The sequence below is a fragment of the Crocodylus porosus genome, unplaced genomic scaffold (assembly GCF_001723895.1).
Source record: "Crocodylus porosus isolate Cpor-Errol unplaced genomic scaffold, CroPor_comp1, whole genome shotgun sequence".
Taxonomy (NCBI): Eukaryota; Metazoa; Chordata; order Crocodylia; family Crocodylidae; genus Crocodylus; species Crocodylus porosus.
Window position 1 is genome coordinate 43,087,707 of NW_017728943.1, and position 17,785 is coordinate 43,105,491.

At 44.1% G+C, this 17,785-nt stretch overlaps 1 long non-coding RNA gene across 1 annotated transcript in view; it reads left to right on the top strand.

Annotated features, from left to right (window-relative positions):
- LOC109319190 overlaps nucleotides 1–8,087 on the top strand; it is a 16,089-nt gene extending 8,002 nt beyond the window's left edge. The window contains exons 2-3 of the long non-coding RNA XR_002103400.1: nucleotides 6,519–6,526; nucleotides 8,078–8,087. This is a non-coding gene — a long non-coding RNA (uncharacterized LOC109319190). The remainder of the gene's footprint in view (nucleotides 1–6,518; nucleotides 6,527–8,077) is intronic.
- The last annotated feature ends 9,698 nt before the right edge of the window (nucleotides 8,088–17,785 follow it).

Consider the following 17,785-nt stretch of genomic DNA (forward strand, 5'->3'; position numbering starts at 1 on the left):
TTCAGGAGGGATGTGGACAACATTGAAAGGGTCCAGAGGAGGGCCACCTGCATGATCTGGGGACAGCAGGGCAGACCCTATATTGAAAGACTGCGGGACCTAAACCTGTTCAGCCTTCAGAAGAGAAGGCTGAGGGGGGGACCTGGTGATTGTCTATAAACTCAGTAGGGGGGACCAGCAGGGTTTGGGGGAGACACTGTTTCCCCTAGCGCCCCCTGGCATGATAAGGAACGATGAACACAAATTATTGGAGAGCAGGTTTAGATTAGACATCCACAAGAACTACTTCACAGTTAGGGCGGCTAGGAGCTGGAACCAACTTCCAAGGGAAGTGGTGCTGGCTCCTACCCTGGGGATCTTTAAGAAGAGGCTTGATGACTACCTGGCTGGACTCATTTGAGTCCAGTTTTTTTTTCTCCCGCCCAGGTGGGGGGTCGGACTTGAAGATCTACAAGGTCCCTTCCGACCCTACTTCTATGATTCTATGAAGTAAGGAGGCGGAGGCTCTCTGTGCTGACAACTGACAGAGCTGGCATGAACTGGGAACACCCAGAAGATGGGTGGCAGCTGAAGAAGCAAGGTTCCCTCACACTGGGGGTGCTGAGGCCAAGCCCCAGGAGGGGAGTAGCACTGGGGGTGACTTCCCCCTAACACTACTGAGGAGGTTCGGTGGTGGAGACGCCGAATGGTGGTGCAACCGGAACGGTGACCTGGAGGAAGAGGCTGAGGACAACCCTGGGGAAGCAGAAGTTTTCCCACCTGGTTGCTCCCAGGTACCAGGCCAGGGAGCTGGACTGGGGGCAGAAAGAATAGAGGGACCCTGCGGGACCAGCGTCGGGAGAGCACTACCAAGCTCGAGCAGGAGGGCCAGAAAAGGACACCAGATGGGAGGACACTTTTGGGGTTTTTTTTCTTCTTCTTTTCTTTGTTTTGTTTTCTTTACCCCTGCTCGACAGGGGCACCCATACCAGCCCCAGGTGTAGAGCAGACCGGGTCAAGGGGTCCCAGGCTTAGGGCCTGAACTGGCTAACTATCCTTTCCCAAGGAGAAAAATGAGATACCATAGGGCACAAGGAACATCCCCATTGGAGAGGCGGCCATGTCAAGACCTGGCATCCTGCTGGAGGTTGGTGTAAGGCTGGGGTGTAGCGGAGGTGGAGCTCCATGAACATCTTGCAAGCGGAGTGGTCATCCCTGAGGGGACCTTCAAGACTACCTCCCACACTGACGTAACATTCAAAGACATGGCAGGAAAGTTTGGGGGTGGCCAGAGGGACAACCAAAGCCCACCTTGGGGAATCCACGAAGCTAGAGAACGTATGTCCTCTACTGTTCAGGCCGATGCAGCAAGTGAGCAGGTGTTTAAAGCCAGGCGGGTGCACACACAAAATGGATCCTGACCATGCCAGGACAAGAAATGTAAAAACTGCCAACATATCTCCATCAGTCCCACAGTAACTACACCCCACAACAGAACCATCACCATTCCTGGATTTTATACCTGCACCTCCAGAAATGGAATATATCTCATCCAGTTCACCAAATGCCCTGATGGAAATTATGTAGGAGAAACCAAACACCAACTGTGTACCAGAATGAATGCACACCAAAAATCCATCAAAAACAAAAATATCCAATTACCTGTGGGTGCCCACTTCTCACAAGACACTGAGTCTCCAATCTTGCAGTTCTAATCCTCAAAGAGAATTTACAAAACATCTTTCATCGAAGAGCCTATGAGCTTCACTTTATAAATCTACCAGATACACACAATCATGGACTTAATATAGGCATTAGATTTATGGCACGTTACAACTTGTCTGACATCTGATTCACCAGGTAACCTGCTTACAACTGACTACTTGCATTCCTTCACACATGTCCCTCCCTCCCCAACCCATCTCTACCCATTGTCTTCCAAACTTCCACTCATTTGCATTTTCAGAGACCTGCATGTTGTAAATTATCTTCTTTTCAATCTTGGAGAACACATAACACCAGCAGAGTCTTCCTATGCCTGACAAAGGGTGTTTGTGCCTGAAAGCTTGCAAAGAACGTTTTCCCAACTATTTCGTTGGACTAATAAAAGTTGTCATACCATGTAATGATAATAAAATATTTCCAGTCTAGCAGTAATGTAGGAGAATGTTAAAGAGCAGTTACTGTTCATAGACTGGGGGATTCCATCCTGAGAAATGGAGAAGACTTGGGAGTCATAGTTAAGAATCAGCTGAACATGAGCTCTGAATGCAACATGCTGGGCATGTCTACATGTGCATTAGTGCACCTTTTCTGATCTACAATAAATTTAATACCTCCAGGCATTTATACACATGCTCCAGGAGTGGGGGAGAGGGCTGTAATTAAGCGCCTAGAAGTCATGTGTACCAGCATCCCCATGCTTCAAAACTGAGGCGGGGCACTTTATCTATTTTACAAAAATGCAAAGAATTCTTAAAATATATTCTAGAAATCAAAACTAATAACTCTCATTTAGTACCAGTAAATGCTTTGTGGGACCATAGAGAAAGGACTATACCATTTACAGGTAACTATTAGAAGATACATTTTTCTATCTTTTTTCTTTCTCTCATACGTGTTTACTCTCTCTGACCTCCCATCCTGTCAGAGTGTTGTGTCATTTGTCTTTCTTGCACTGATACCAAACCAAAATGTTAATGATGAAGTTATGGGTGTTGATATTGACTTTCCTCTGCTAGAATTATATCATTGCTTGGCATTCATCTAATATTCTATGTTGGCTTACTGTATAAAGGTCATTGTAATACTTTCCCTAAGGGTTTTATCTCTCTATCATAAGGAGTTGCTAGCATGACTGTCACAGGGCACTAAAGTGCCTGCTCCTATAGAAGGACAGGTGTTGGTTGCCGGGGCAACCACAGGGGTCAACTGACCAGGAAGGGGCAGGGCCTGGTGTATATAAACAAGCCAGGCTGAGATCAGAGTTCTCCTCTGGCAGCTGATGGAGTAAGAGCTCTGTTGATGTATTGCAGCCTACAGAAGCTGAGGGCCTGAATCAGGTCCTGAGTGAGGAGACCAGGTGAAGGAAACCCTGGTAGTGATTTTGAGAGGATAAGCTACCAGATGGTTTGGGGTCGCGTTTCAGCCAGGAGGCTTTTGTTTGAGTTACAGCCGGTTGGCTTGTGTCATTCTGTTTGTTCATTGTTTGTTATTAGACTGGAGGGCTGGGCGAGGCTGTAGGGGTTGGAGGAGGCCTCATAGGAGCTCCCCAGTAGCATGGGGGTTCCTGGTGCCAGAGAGGGTACAGCAGTCTGGTGCCAGAGAGGGCACAGTAGTCAGGGGGTGCACTGACCCCCAACCCTGAGAGGGGAGTTTGGTGGATTGGGGGCCAGGCAAGGCCAAGGCCTTCTGAGCCCAATTGTGGGAAGCCCCAGTGGGGTGCAGGACCCAGAAAAGGGGTCTAGGGGCCAGGTAAGGCCAAGGCTGCTGGAGCCCAACTGTGGGAAGCCCCAGTGTGGGTGTGGGCGTGGGAGTGAGCAAGGCCCCGGTGCGGGCGTGGGCGCGAGCACACAGGAAAGCCCCAGAGAGGGGCAGGTCTGGAGGATGTCCGCAAGGGTGCGGGCAATAGTTAGTTGACCCAACAATGTCCGGTACACCTGAAAGGCTTGGGATGTGGTATAAGAGGCAGTAGGAGCTACGCATAGCCCATAGGGCTGGGTGCACCAAAATCACTCTTCACAGAACAGGGACCAGGATAAATAAGAGTACCGTGTCCAGGGGGACAAGAAGGCAGCCTCCCTTAGAATATGTACACCATCAAAGACATGGCGGGTGAGAATGAGGGTGCTTGATGGACAACTTGGCACGGTAGGGGGCGCCAGGAGAGATCACGGCCGCTCCTGGGTCCCTGCCCTGTGACAATTACCTCTGTGGATTCAAAGCCGATCAGGATCTAAAAAAAACTTCAGTACCTTCTCTCTCTCTCTCTCTTTCTACTGAGGTCAAAGAGATGATTGTCTTTCATCTTGTAGAGCTGGCAAATCTACTGAAGCAAACAATTTAACAGTTGCTGCCTGTACATACTCAAATCCAGAGCCTCAGCTTATGAACATCAGTTGTAACTCCACTGAGTTCATTGGAGTTAAGCTCATTTACACCAGTATAGGATATTTAGAAGCTGTCGTGTTTGAAAAAAATTGTTTCCAAGATCAGGGTTTTTAAGTTTGTATTTTAATTCTTGAAATAGCATTTGCAAAATTAAAGGCAAGAAAAATCATCATAATGATATTAGTGTGTGCGCGTATTTTAAGAATTATAATAACTATAGTTATTTACGTAATAATTAAAACGGTGTTTTTCAAAGTAAGATGCTTCATGATAAAAGGTATTGTGAGATCTCTAACTGTTGTAAGAACATTGTATTCAAACCTAAGTATAATATTATACTTTTGTGGTCTTACAATATTTACATGAAAAACTCAAGATAATTGCAGATTCTGGTATAAAGTTTAAAACTTTCTAGCAATGTTGCAGCAAATGTAAGATTATATTTACAGGTGTCCTTGTTAAATATTGATAGTATGCAAATAAACTCGAATCCTAATTACTTTTAAATGTAGAAATATCAAAAGCTAAAACCATGCAAGTAACTCCTTTAAAATGCAAGAAGCTAAAATTTGTGATGACCTATATATACATATACAGGGACTAGCTACTTTTATTTGTGAGGTGCTAATTAGAGGCTCACATGTATTGTATTTTTTTTGGAAATATGGCAACATAAATAATATTGAGAGAACCTATTTTATTAGCATAAAAGTATGTTTGGTTTTGCTAATCTTTTTATGGATGTTGATGGATCTGATGTCTTTTAGTATCTTTTATGTTTAAGAAGCTTATTTGGGAGCTGTGGTAAGGAAACATTTGCAACTTCAATAACTTTAAAAAAATTAACAATTATTCGCAAGTGTTCTCAGTCGATTCTTTTGAAATCAGTGGCAAGCTTGGAAGTACTATAAGGATGGGGGAAAAGATTGATCTTATTGTTGGTTCAGTGGTTGATGATAGCAATTGAGAATCTGGTGAAATGGATTTGTACAAAACTGTGATTTCCTAAGTGCAGTTTCAATAATATGGAACTGCATATTTTGAGAGAAACATGGGAAAAGTGTAGGAAATTGTAGCATAAACTAAATATTCTGTTGAAGTACAATCTCCTGGAGTAAACAGTCATTACTCTAAGAATGGAGAAGCAATCACATCAGTTAAGTGTTTTGTACTTGTCAGTTTCCCTTGTATTTTTCATCCTAAGCTTTAACTGGGCTGATGGACTCCTGCCACTTCTACTGAAAAAGGACATTTAGCAGTAAAATTGCATGGAAGGAATCATGGCGTGTGGAAGAAAATGTGTAGAGTTTAGTTTCCTGCCTACTGAAAGTATCTTTATTGGGTTCTGCAGTTATAGGTCAGTGTGGAGATCATTCTCTTCTTTAAAGAAATACATTGCCTATATGGGTGATGGGTTTTCCATTTTTAAATAGTTTTGTTCATCTGAGTATATCTTGATGCATGAAAATATATTCCTAAAACTGTGAAGTAATAGCCTATCCAGAGCTATAAGCAAAACTCACCATTTAGATACAATTTAGTAAGCTATCTAATTTAGTCTAGATTCAGTCAGCCACTGCTCTTAAAACCCCTATGTTGAAATAAAAGGAATCACATTTTTAATGGTATGGGAAGGGATTTTACAAGCGTTCACCCCTGGCTTACCTCTTCTTCCTTTGAAATCACAAGGCAGCTTACTATTAACATCAGCTAGCACAACCACAGAGTCTGGTGCCCGGGGTGGCTACTACATATAGCGACAGAAGTGACTTTTGTTTGAGGCTGCTGGAATGACTGGGCTGCCACACCTGTTTTTTTTCCACTCTCCAAGTTGGCATTGGGTGTAGCTGCCTTGGTTGCCCAATCCTAGTTACAGCACTGTACAACAATTTCTGGTCCCTTGGTGGGATCTTAGGCATTACATTAAAGAAAGAAGTAATAATTTAATAATGAGAGAGTAAGGCCAATGCATATGCTTCTGAAGATCCAACCAAACAAGTCTAACTATAGGCTTTGTTAGACTTTAATTTTGGGCAGCTCCTAGAGCTGTCCATACATTAACACCTGAAACTAATTTTAAGCCCACTTTAGATGGCTTAATGTTATGTCACTCTGGGGCAGGGTTATCTCTGATCTGTGTTTCCTTGCTTGTCTTCCATCAATGCGTGACTGCTCCCTGCAGATGAACTGTCCAAGTTGCAGTCCTCCAGTATCTTAGGATGCAGTGTTCCTCCCCCACTTTCCTGCTCTGTGTGGACAGACTTTCAACTCCCTGAACTCCCTCTACTGCCCAGGGGGGTGATTCTGGCGCCAAGACAAATCCTCTTCCTAGCCCTGGGGGGTGTGATCTTTCCACCCCTAGGTATAAAACACCATGTAAACAGCTTGCAGAGCATATGCCAGCTAGCCATATGGCAGAGCATTGACAGGTCCTGGAGTGGGGTAACGGAGGAGAGGGCAGGGAATAAGGTAGGGGGCTGGATCAGGTCCCTGTGAGCTGCTGCCTCCTTCCCAGGGCAGGGGCAGTAGCTTCTCAAAAAATGCTTTCCCTCACTGCTCCCACCATGACCAGTACCCCCTACAGCCAATCCCAAATCCCAATGTACTAAAAATGAGAGCCTCTTTAATTTACTTCCTCTTTATTTATTTTCAAATTCTCTTTTTATTTTATTCTTCAGTAGCTGACTTCCTTCATTTCACCATCCTTCCCCCACCCCCATTTCTTTTCCACTCTCCATTTCATTACTAACCCATCTCATTAACTCTCCACCTCCCAGCTTCATGTCCAATGCCCCCCAACCCATCTCTCACCCCACCCTCCTAGAGCAAGGATAGAGGCTGTCCTGGCTTACCAGCCCTATAGTGGCAACTCACAGCTGTAGCTCCTAGTTTATTTTCCATATTGAACATACCTATGAAAATATGCTAGCCATAGGGCCAGACCTGGTCTTAATTGTCACAGCTCCATTGACTTACACTGGCTGAGGAGGTGCCCCCTGAACTGCTCCATGCATTTCATTGGGATAAGTCATCTACCAAATTCCAGTGTGTTTATATTTGTTATAATATCCGGTGTGTTTAGATCTGAAGCATTACCACGCTGATCTCTCATAAGCTTCCTCAGAGACAAATCTATATATTCCAAACTCACTGCAGGAAGAGGCCAGGATGACCACAAGTATTTGTATCCTCACAGCAAAATGTAAAACATACTTCTGTGACTGTCTTCCTGACTGCCAGTAAGGGGCTGGCACATCTGTTTGCATTCTAGTTTGTTTTCAATATAAGCCTGTCTAGGGACAGAATAAAGAGTGGTGCACCTGTGCTTGTCCTGGCACCCTCCCTTGCACATCTGTATGGCCTCAGCCTGGACTGCAAAATGGGAAAAGTCATGGCGTTGCCCCCTCCCACCCACTTGGGCAAAGAGAGATGTGGTATTATGTGGAGCCTGCTTCCCAGGTGTGCAGAAAGTGGGAGAACAGCACACTGGCCACAAGGAGTAGCAGGGCACGTTCAGCCCTCTCTATACCTTTAGCTACCAGCCAGGCTGCCATGGGATGAAACTTCTAGCTCCTGCTGGTTACAGTTTAAATGGATTGAACCAGTAGGAGCTCTAGCCCATAGCAGTCAAGGAAAGGGGAAACTGTGAGATATGGCAGACCAAAACCTGACAGAGTATGTCCCTTGGTTTTTGCAAGAGAAGGGAGACCTGAGACTCTGTCCATCCCTTGCTTTACCCCCACCCCCCGTAGACTGAAGGAAAAAGACCTTTCCTTTATTCTGCTAAAGTGGGTTAGAGGGGCCATAAAATAAATTGGGCAAATAAATATGAGTATTTAGTCTCTACATTAATCTGAAGACATCCTGTACAGTAAAATAATCCTGGGGAAGTTTTGCCCCAGGCAAACATTTGCTCAATGGCCACTTAATAGCTCCTGACTGACAATGAGTCTGTAGTGTAATCTATGCCATCCCCTCCCTAAAAAAGCAGGTACTCTGGAGAGAATCCTTGTAACATGAACTGCTAGAGAGAAAGGAGATAAATGTTCTTTTTGAAAGTTCCACTTGAACCAGGGTTCAAGGATAAATATTACCTCCCCTCGGATATGTTAACTATTTTTTAATGATGTGATCTGATATTTTAACAGTGTGCGCAGTGCCGCAGAGCTTTGGGTTTGTTGTTTAAATATCTTTGATGGTATGTCATAACAAATTAGTTTCTAAATGTTGCCAATTTGGCAGACAAAGCTGATTATTTCCTGCAATCACACTGCATATGTGCACAAGATTATAATTAATGACCAGGGATGCCAAGCACACTTTAATAATGATCCTTCAGCATTTAAGGGACTGTTAGAGTTATTGGCATTTGTGCCTCATGGTGCAGAGGAAAGGGGCAATGAATACTGATAGATCTATCAGTGTCATAGAATTCGATAGTTTCCTGATTTTCCTTATAAATTGGAGGATTCACTGGGAGTTATTGACAAAGCAGCTGCAGTGAATATTAACAGTGTTTGTGCTGCCTTCACTGAAACAGTATGAACTCCTAATTAGATTGGAACTGCTCTTTTGGCAACTTCGCAATGCAGTTCTCCTTGGCATATTGTCCACTTTGTGTAAGGATTAGAAGAAAATCAGTGATGCATTTTTAGAAGAGCACCAGAAAGTTGAGGTATCAGAAGGCTGGATCAGAATAAAAAGTGAAGTGAAAAACATACAGATGACTTAAATGAAGAGTAACTACTCTTGTAAAATGAATCCACAAAAATAAAACTGTGGAATATGGTTTCAGCATCAGGATGCTTAGTAAGATAGCTCTGAATGGGTTTTCACTGAAATAGTATAGGTACTGTTATACCACTCTATTTTCTGGCAGGAAGAGGACTGTAAAAAAGAAACAGATGAAATACAACCCCACTAAAACCACATTGTCCCAGAGCAGTTGAACTCGCTTAGAGAGCTAGAAATGGCAATGTGCACAATTCTGTATGTTTGTGAAATCGCTGATACCAAACTGCCCCGAAACTGAAGATTTGTCTACCTAGCTTCTATAACCATTGCAGTCTTATAGAAAAACTGTGCTGAGTTGGATAACTGCATATGTGTGTTTTGTATGAAATGGGGGAGAAGAGTTTCAGACACTCCCATTGCCTTGTGGTTCTCCACTTACCTTTACCCCTAATGCTTACAACACCTCCTCATAATGCCATGCAACTACTTCAGACTGAGGCAAGTGCATTAAATTCCTTACAGAGGTCACTGTTATACTGACTGAAAGGCTTATGGGCATTCCTTCTCCATTCCTGAATATTTTTATGCCTTTATTTAATTTATTAGCGAATTGCCCATCAAGAATAATGGGGGAGGATGGGGATGGAGCACCACTGCAAGCCTCCCAGGAGCAGGGTGGGAGGGGGAAGCTTGCCCCTCCATCCCCCTGTGCCAGCGTCCCACATCACTGCCCCCTTCAGCACCACTCGCCTTGCCCCCTCCCCTTTGCCCTGCTCCTTGGAGGCAGTGGAGTACTGCCATGATGGTAGGGATGGAGTTGGGGTGTGAGGTTAGCAGCCGCCTCCGAGGAGCAGAGCGCTCCAGGAGTGTTATGGACAGACAGACAGATAGATGGACTAAGCCCTTTATTATATAAGAATCCTCTACTGCACTGGTGGTAAAATAAGTGATTCTTCTGCCTGAACCTGTTGCAAACCATCCTATCTCCTGCTAAGGCAACACAAAGAACTTTCTGGGATTTTAGCTTCCCCTTCAAGAGCAGCAGGCACCATGCCTTCCTTCTATGCAGGAGTGACATAATGTGATCCGTCTGTGTACCATAAGAAGCTGCTGTATGCTGCCACAGAAATTAAAATGAACAAGGTGGTTTTTTTTGTTTTTGTTTTTTCCTTTGGGATAGAATGAATTTTCCATCTTAAATCTTAGTCCTTAGAGAAGTATAATTTACTCTGGGGTGTGATTCTACATATGTGCTTTAATGCGTAGTAGATTATTTTACTGCACATTAAAGCGACATATAAAAACTGTGACATTACACTAATGTGCAGTAAAATAATTTACTGTGCATTAAGCATTGCTAAAAAAGCATGCAAATGAGCTACTGCGCATGAGCGCGGTCTAATGCATATTAATTTAGTACCTCACATTGGAGGTACTAAATCTAATGTGCATTAGAAAAGGTGCATTAATACATGCTGGGTGCATCTACATCTGCTATTAATGCACCTGAATAAATTCAGGTGCAATTTGCCCTGGAGTTTTTTTCCTGGGCACAACATTTACATGTGTGCCTGGGACCTCAGCACATTGAGCCAGGGGGGTATAACCCTAGCTGGCAGGGTACCTGGGGTTGGGGGGGTGGTCAGCCTGAAAGCCTGGAGCTGCTCTACCCCAGCTCAGTGTGATACTAAGGAGCTGAGGGGATGGCTGGGCACATGGATGCTGGAGTGCAGGGCTAGCCAGCAGGCAGCCCCACACTGTAGCACCCTTGTGCTGCAGCCAGCAGCAGTCAGCAATCTACACATGCCTTTGAGGACATGTCAGTATTCCACCATAGGACAGTACCTGTGTCAAGCAGTACTGTCCTACGGCAGAGTTTTTATTAGTTTACTGTGACCTAATAGCACTGCACATGTAGACAGTGACACTTTACTGTGGAGCTAATTAGTCAACTCTGCAGTAAAGTGCACCCTCTGGGTGTGTCTACACAAGATGCTCCTGTGCAGTGGTTACTGCACATTTATTTAGTACTTGTACAATCAAGTACTAAATAAATGCACAGTAACCAAAGTTACTGTGCAGTAGCACCAGCAAACGCCTTTTTAGTGAAGCTACTGTGCAGTACCTGAATAATACTGTTGCTAATATGTATTAGCACTGTTGGTGCTGTGATGTACTTCTGTGCAGTATTATTCAGCTACTGCACAGTTAGTGTCTTTTGTAGATGTGCCCACTGAGTACTTTATGTAAGGTACTTAAAACTATCTAATATAAAATCTACTGTGTCATTTTAAGGAGAATATGCTTTACACTATTGAGTAAGAAAAATATCCTATCTCCGGTTATATTTCTTTTAGTTGTTATAATTGAAGACAGTGTTTAGCCATCCTTATACATCTCCACCATATCCATGTCCTGGCTATATTTCTCTGTGGATGTTCATTCCAACTCTTAATAGTATTTTCAGAAGACATGGTTGAAATTTTTGTTCACTAAAAGGTAAAAAATGCAAAGATGACCTGTTTTGTTTTGTTTTTCCTAACTTTTTAATCATTATTATATTAAAATATCTATCAAAGTTGCTATCAGAATATTTCATTTCCCTTAAATCCCGTTTTCAGTAAAATGGCTCCATTTCAAACCCCATGAAAATGGAAACAAATGCATTATGAAATCATTCTCCTGTTTTTGATCATCTTTAGTTTTTTTGTCACATGGATTTAATCATCAGTTATAAACCAATACTTAAAAGCTTTTCCTTCTGTTAAGTCTGAATAAGATTTCATTCCCTTTCAGGGTCAGATTCCTTTAGGTGAAGAAACTTACAAGGGAGTGGCACCCTACAAGCTGCCTCCAATTATTAATTGGGAATTTGTTCCTGTAAGTAGATATTTAGGAGGAGGGTCAACACACTGACAGATCTGCTTCAGTGTATAAATAAATTGTTTAATCTCTGGGCAAAACCAACATGTCCCTGGCCAGGCATTTAGGTCTGCCTGAAACACGAGTATTACAAATGATTGCTCTGAACCTTGGGCAGAATTATAGTTCATAATGGCTGGTGATTGGATTGATGGGAAAGGCAATGCATAAATGCTGTTTCTAACTCCTGCAGTTCAGAGGCCTGATTTTTAACTTGCTTAAAATGGTAACAACACCAGCTCAGAAATCACACTTATAACTTGCTTCTTCTCATGACATGTCTCAGAAAGCAGGTAAGTAATGCACTTCCTGAGCACACCCACACAAGACTTTGACTATGCGGTAGCTCAATACTAGGGCTGTGTGAAGCTTTGGTAGCTGATTCAATTTGGAGGAGATTTAGCCTGATTTGGTGGCTGAATCTCTGAATCCAAATCTAATCAGGAGACCCATTAAGAGGTCTGTATCGAATTGAAAGCCTCTGAATTGATTCAGAGAGATTCAGCACCAATTCGGAGAATTGGTCATAGACTAAACAGACAGTAGTCCTCAACCTGCCTCCAGCTGGTCAGTCTGTTGTGGTGGGTGGAAGGCAGATCAATGCCCCTGCAGTGAGGGAGAGATTGGGCTTGGGGCTGGGACAAGCTGCCTAGCTGGGGTAGAGCGGTGCATGGGACTTGGGGAGGGGGACTCCTTCCACCATGCGCTGCTGGTCTGGGAGCTGCTCTTCCGGTGGCTCCTCTGGTGGATCTCGCTGCTAGTTCGGGAGGGCATGGGAGCAGACATGTGCCTCTCAGTCTGGACAGGGTGGCTGGGCTGGGCTGCGCTCTGGGAGGCTAGCCCCAGCCACCCGCCACTGGGCTGCTCTCCACAGGATGGGTGCAGCCAGGGCTAGCCCCAGCCACAGCCCAGAGTGCAGCCTGGCTCTGCCTGCCCTGCAGAGCACAGTCCAGCAGTGGGGGCTTGCTGCCCAGAGCACGGCCCTGGCTCCGCCTACCCTGCAGAACATAGTGGAACAGGGGCCTATGGGGGAGCTACAGCCACCCTAAAATTCCTCATAGCTCTTGCCACTGGCTCCACCCCAATCTGGGTGCATGCATCTGCCACCATACCCTGCCACTGCCCACCCAGCCACGGTGAAGCTGTGGCTTGTCTGGGTGGTGTAGGGAGGCTGGAGTGGATTCTGCTGCTGCTACTGTGCACCACTTGTCTGAAGCAGCACAGCAGCAATGTCCCATGCCTCCTCACTCTGGGTGAGCAGCGAGAGAGCATAGGCCTTGCTCCCAGCACATTCTGCTGCCTGTCCAGAGTGCAGTCCAGCCCAGCCCAGTCCATCTTGCACAGATCCGGGGGCACAAGCCCACTCCTACATCCTTCCAGACCAGCAGCGCATGGCAGTGTGCAGTGGCAGGAGTCTCCTTCCCTGAGTCCTGCCTCCCCACCCCAGCTGGGCAGCTTGTCCCAGCCCCAGCTCCAATCTCTCCCTTGCTGTGGGGGCATTGATCTGCCTCCCTTCCCCCACATCCCTTCCTTTCTTCTTCCACCCACCACAACAGACTTACCAGCTGGAGGCAGCTGGGTCCAGTGCAGTCAAGGACTGCTTCCTGTTTAGTCTATGGTCAAATCTCTGAGTCGGTGATGAATCTTTGAATCGGATTCAGCCAAATCAAATCTGGCTTGAATCACCAAATCTAATCACTGTCCCTCCAAATTGGCTGAATCTGAGTTGAATACTTGCCGCTTCACACAGGCCTAACTGATACTACTGCACAGTACTGTCATGTGGCAAAAAATGTGATGCAATGCTACTGCACAGTCGTATTAAGCCACTGTGCAGTAGCATCACAATAAAAGTGTTTGCTAGCGCTACTGCTCAGTAATGACTGAGTGGAAGCATCTTGTGTGGATGTGGCCACTGTGATGTTCTGTTGTTGCTGATCTGTTTTATTATGTTAGCACTGAGATGCTTCAGCCAAAGTCAGAGCTCTATTTTGTCTTTGTATAAACACACAAGGAAACTCTATCCCTGAATGGACAACCCGGATAAATGACTGTTGAAGAAACAAAAGTGCAGGCTGTCTACTCAGTGGGAGCTAAGCAGCTAAGTAACTGAGAATCTGGCCTAGAGTAGTTGCTCATGACACGCAGCGGATCAGTAGTAGAGCCAGGAATGGAATGCGGGTGTCCTTGCTTTCTATCCCATGCTACAGTCATAGGATCATATTGTTTGCTTCTGTTGCTGAATACTTTTGCTGAGTGGAGGTTTCTACTCTGCCTAAATGTGTTAAATTCCATGTGGTGATTCTCCACTTTAGTTTAGATATTCACCAGAATTGTAGCTTACAGACCATGAAATATTCACCCAGAGAGGATCACAGGAATGTAAAATGATGATGAAGAAGAAGATAATGTACAATGCTTAAGTCCTTAAGATGCTAACCACTAGGGCTGTGCAAAATTTTGCCAGCCATTTCATTTCAGAAGTGTTTTGGCTCGTTTCAGCACCTGAAACACCGAATCCGAAATGAAATGGAAAGCTCTAAAACGTATTTGAAATGAAACAAAACCATCTGAAACATTTTGGAAAGGTTTTGGAATGTTTCAGAGGCGCCCCCTGGGAATAGTTTGGCACAGCCCTGCAGCCCTCTTTTTGAAGTGCTGGGAGGCTAGGGCTGGGCAGGGCAGCCATGGCGGCTTCTCCCCCAGCTCCTCTCACTGGGGCAGAGGCACAGCTAAAGGAGCCAACCAACCAACCAAACAAAACCAGCTCTGCACTCACTGGCTGCAGCAGTGGGGATCAGGGCCTCCAAGGGCTCATGGCAGAGCTCCCTCATGCAGTGTGGGGCAGTGGGGATCACCCCTGTCCCTTGGCACCTGTGCGGCTGCTGTTGCATTGTGTGGGTGTAGTGTAGCTCAGTAGGGCGCTGCATGCTGTCTGGGAGCTGGGGCTGAGCAGTGGTGAAGCACTGGAACAAATTACCTAGAGAGGTTGTTTTAAAAAAAAAAAAAAAAAAAAAAATTCTTGGAGATTTTTAAGGTCTGGCTTGACAAAACCCTGGCTGGCATGATCTAGTTGGGGATGGCACTGCTTGAGCAGGGGGTTGAACTAGATGACCTCCCTTCCAAAACTAATCTTCTATGACTCTAGTTCTAAGGTCTGGTGTCTATCTCTGAAGAGTCCAGCTCTGCCAGTGTCTTATTGGGTTCCCTTTAGGCATTTATTTTCCTTCTCTCTGTAAAATGGAGACAATGACACTGACTGTATTTTGTAAAATGCTGTGGTGTTTGTTAATGAAAAGTACTATATAAGAATATGGCATTATTATTATTCAGTAACGTAGGCAAAAATAAATGTCTTTGGTGCTAAAATGACACAAGGCAGTTATAATATGAAAGAATAGGAAATATAAATGAATCCTGGTATAAACAGAGCTGTTAGCCTATGAGCTGCTTGTGATATTGATCACTGTAATTGTTCCAGTTTGTTTACTGCTTGGGTATGTGAGTTATTGATCTGTACCTTATCTTTTTCTGCTCTTTCTAGGTCTTTGTGTTTGTTTTTTCCCCCCCCCCACTTTCTAATCCATTCTTGCTCTTTCTTTTTAGAGGGCTTAAATAAAAGCTTGAAAAAGATGATCAAACTGAGTGTAGAGAAGAAATTTCTTACAGTCTTTTTTTTTTTTTTTAAATGTTAAAGCCAATAATCTTGATGACCACCCCAAATTATGAGAGAACCAGCTGGTAAGGCCAACAAATAAGAGTAATTTAAGGTCTGATTTTTTTTTTTAGAGGCCCTGTTGAGTGTTGTAGATATGCAGTATTGTTCAGGATCAGTTCCCTGTGTTCAATGCACAGTATGGGTTAGATATTCAGATTCCCAGTACTCATGACTGAGGCCAGATTTTGAAAATAATTCTGCTATTGTCTAGCATCTAAAAGGAATGGCTGGATTCTTTTTTCCCCAATCACTCAGCAAGAGGCATTTCCAGAAATAATAGGTACTGGAGGATATTGAACACTTTTGAAAACCTGGTCACTTTGTTTTGGTGGCTACAGTGAAGCTGACCTTTGGAACATCTGGCCCTCTATATAGGAAAAGGAATTATTTGAATTTCTCAGGCCAAATTCTAGTATCCTTTTGTAACCCAGCTAGGGTCATGTTTAAACACATTAAGCAACTTGGTAGACTTTTCTCTAAGTTTTGTGAATGAACTTTCTTTCTTCAGGAATAGATCAGTTTGTGGAGAAGTTCAGCAAGCTAGTATTATCTGAGACTGTATTTAAAAATCTCAGCAATTGAAATCCCCCCCAAAAAGGAATTCTGTATGGTGCAGTGTATATAGTAGCACACACATTTTGGACTGTACCAGTGAGTATGCCCTGGCCAATTCATCTGTAAATCAGCAGAACTATGTTAGCAGAGGATATCTTCTTTAAATTCTCTTCCTCTCTTCCTCTCTTTTAGTCCACTTAAGCCATATCTATCTAGCTCTACTAAGGATCCAGTCCCAAATATTACAGTGATACTTGGGGAATGGGGAAGAAGTGAAGAACAGCATCCTCTGACAGCTTTAAACTGGGAATTCCAAAGCAAAACACTACCATCCTGGAAACTGTGACATGATGATTTTTTTTTTTAACTCCAGAGCTGACACTCCACTTTTAATGATCATTTACATGATAATAGCACCTGCCAAAGCTACAGGGATGTATCCCATTGAATGAAGGAGCCCCAACCTTGGCATCTCTGATCATTATCATAGATAACATCAGGAGGGTGGGGGAATAAATGTTCCCTTAGGTTCTGAAGCATTGAAAATTTTGCAGAATAGATCCCATGCTTTGAGATTCATCCAGAACCCAGTAGCAGCCAGAGCAGAGGCTAGAGCAGTGATTATCATTTGATGTATGACTTTCTGCATTAGCTTCAGCTTGCAAATGATCTGGAGAGACAGACCTCTTGTATGGCACTTTGGTTTAGAGTCAATATAACTTTAACATGGCTAATGTGGTATGGTTCACTCTGAAATAAGCCTTGCTGCTGCTGCTACCAGGCTGTCCAGAAGTAATCCAGGCTATTTTTTTTTCTTTTTAGTCTCTGATCCTCCTGGATATTTTCTTTTATAGTAACAATATTGCCTTATTACAAGGGAGTATTTCAGTTTCGTTCCTTTGCATAATGATTTAAAGGCAATGGCAACCTCTAGTTTCTTAGGATGAGCTTATTCTTTCCTGAACACTACTGTACTTCTTGGTACTCCTTGATCAATTCTCATTTCAATGTAGCAAATTCTTAATGGCTATTCACTACTTACAGATTCTGCCTTGTTCTTGAACTGCCCTTTTTGGCTTTGTGCATTCTAATGCTTCACTGATTCTATCAATGTCTATGTTGCTGAGTATACCACAAATGTCATATGGTGTACATGCCTTGGTCTAAAGCTTCTTTTAACTTGAAGTAATTGTAACCTCAAAATGGCAACAGTGTTCTGCCTCAAATATATTTAGGAAGAATGAGATAATGTTGCTTTTTTTCATTACTGTACCTGTGAGTCTGTTTTATTTGAATGGGATGCTGCATTGGAAATGTAATCAATTTTGGGTTCCACCTGTTCATAGCAACCACTGTAGTTTCCTCTTCCATATTTGGGAATACATAGTGAAGTGGAAAAGTCTATATTCCCAATAGTGGCTATTTTAATTCTACTGGAATCCAATACTCTTATAGCAAAAACATGTTTACAATCAACATGTGCCTACTTTTCAGACTGAGTTCTGAAAATAGAGAGGGAAATCTGCCGCCCTGACCCCTTAGCCCAGGAAGTCTACTGCTTCCCGGGGGGCTGCATCCGAGACATTGCAGAGAGGATCCCAGAGCTCCTCCGGCCCACAGACCACTACCCTATGCTCCTTATTCAAGTGGGCACCAATGACACGGCTCAGAGCACCCCCAGCCAGGTCATGAGGTGCTACAGGGAGTTGGGAGTGGGGCTTAGGGGTCTGGGAGCTCAGGTGGTGTTTTCATCGATCCTCCCAGTCT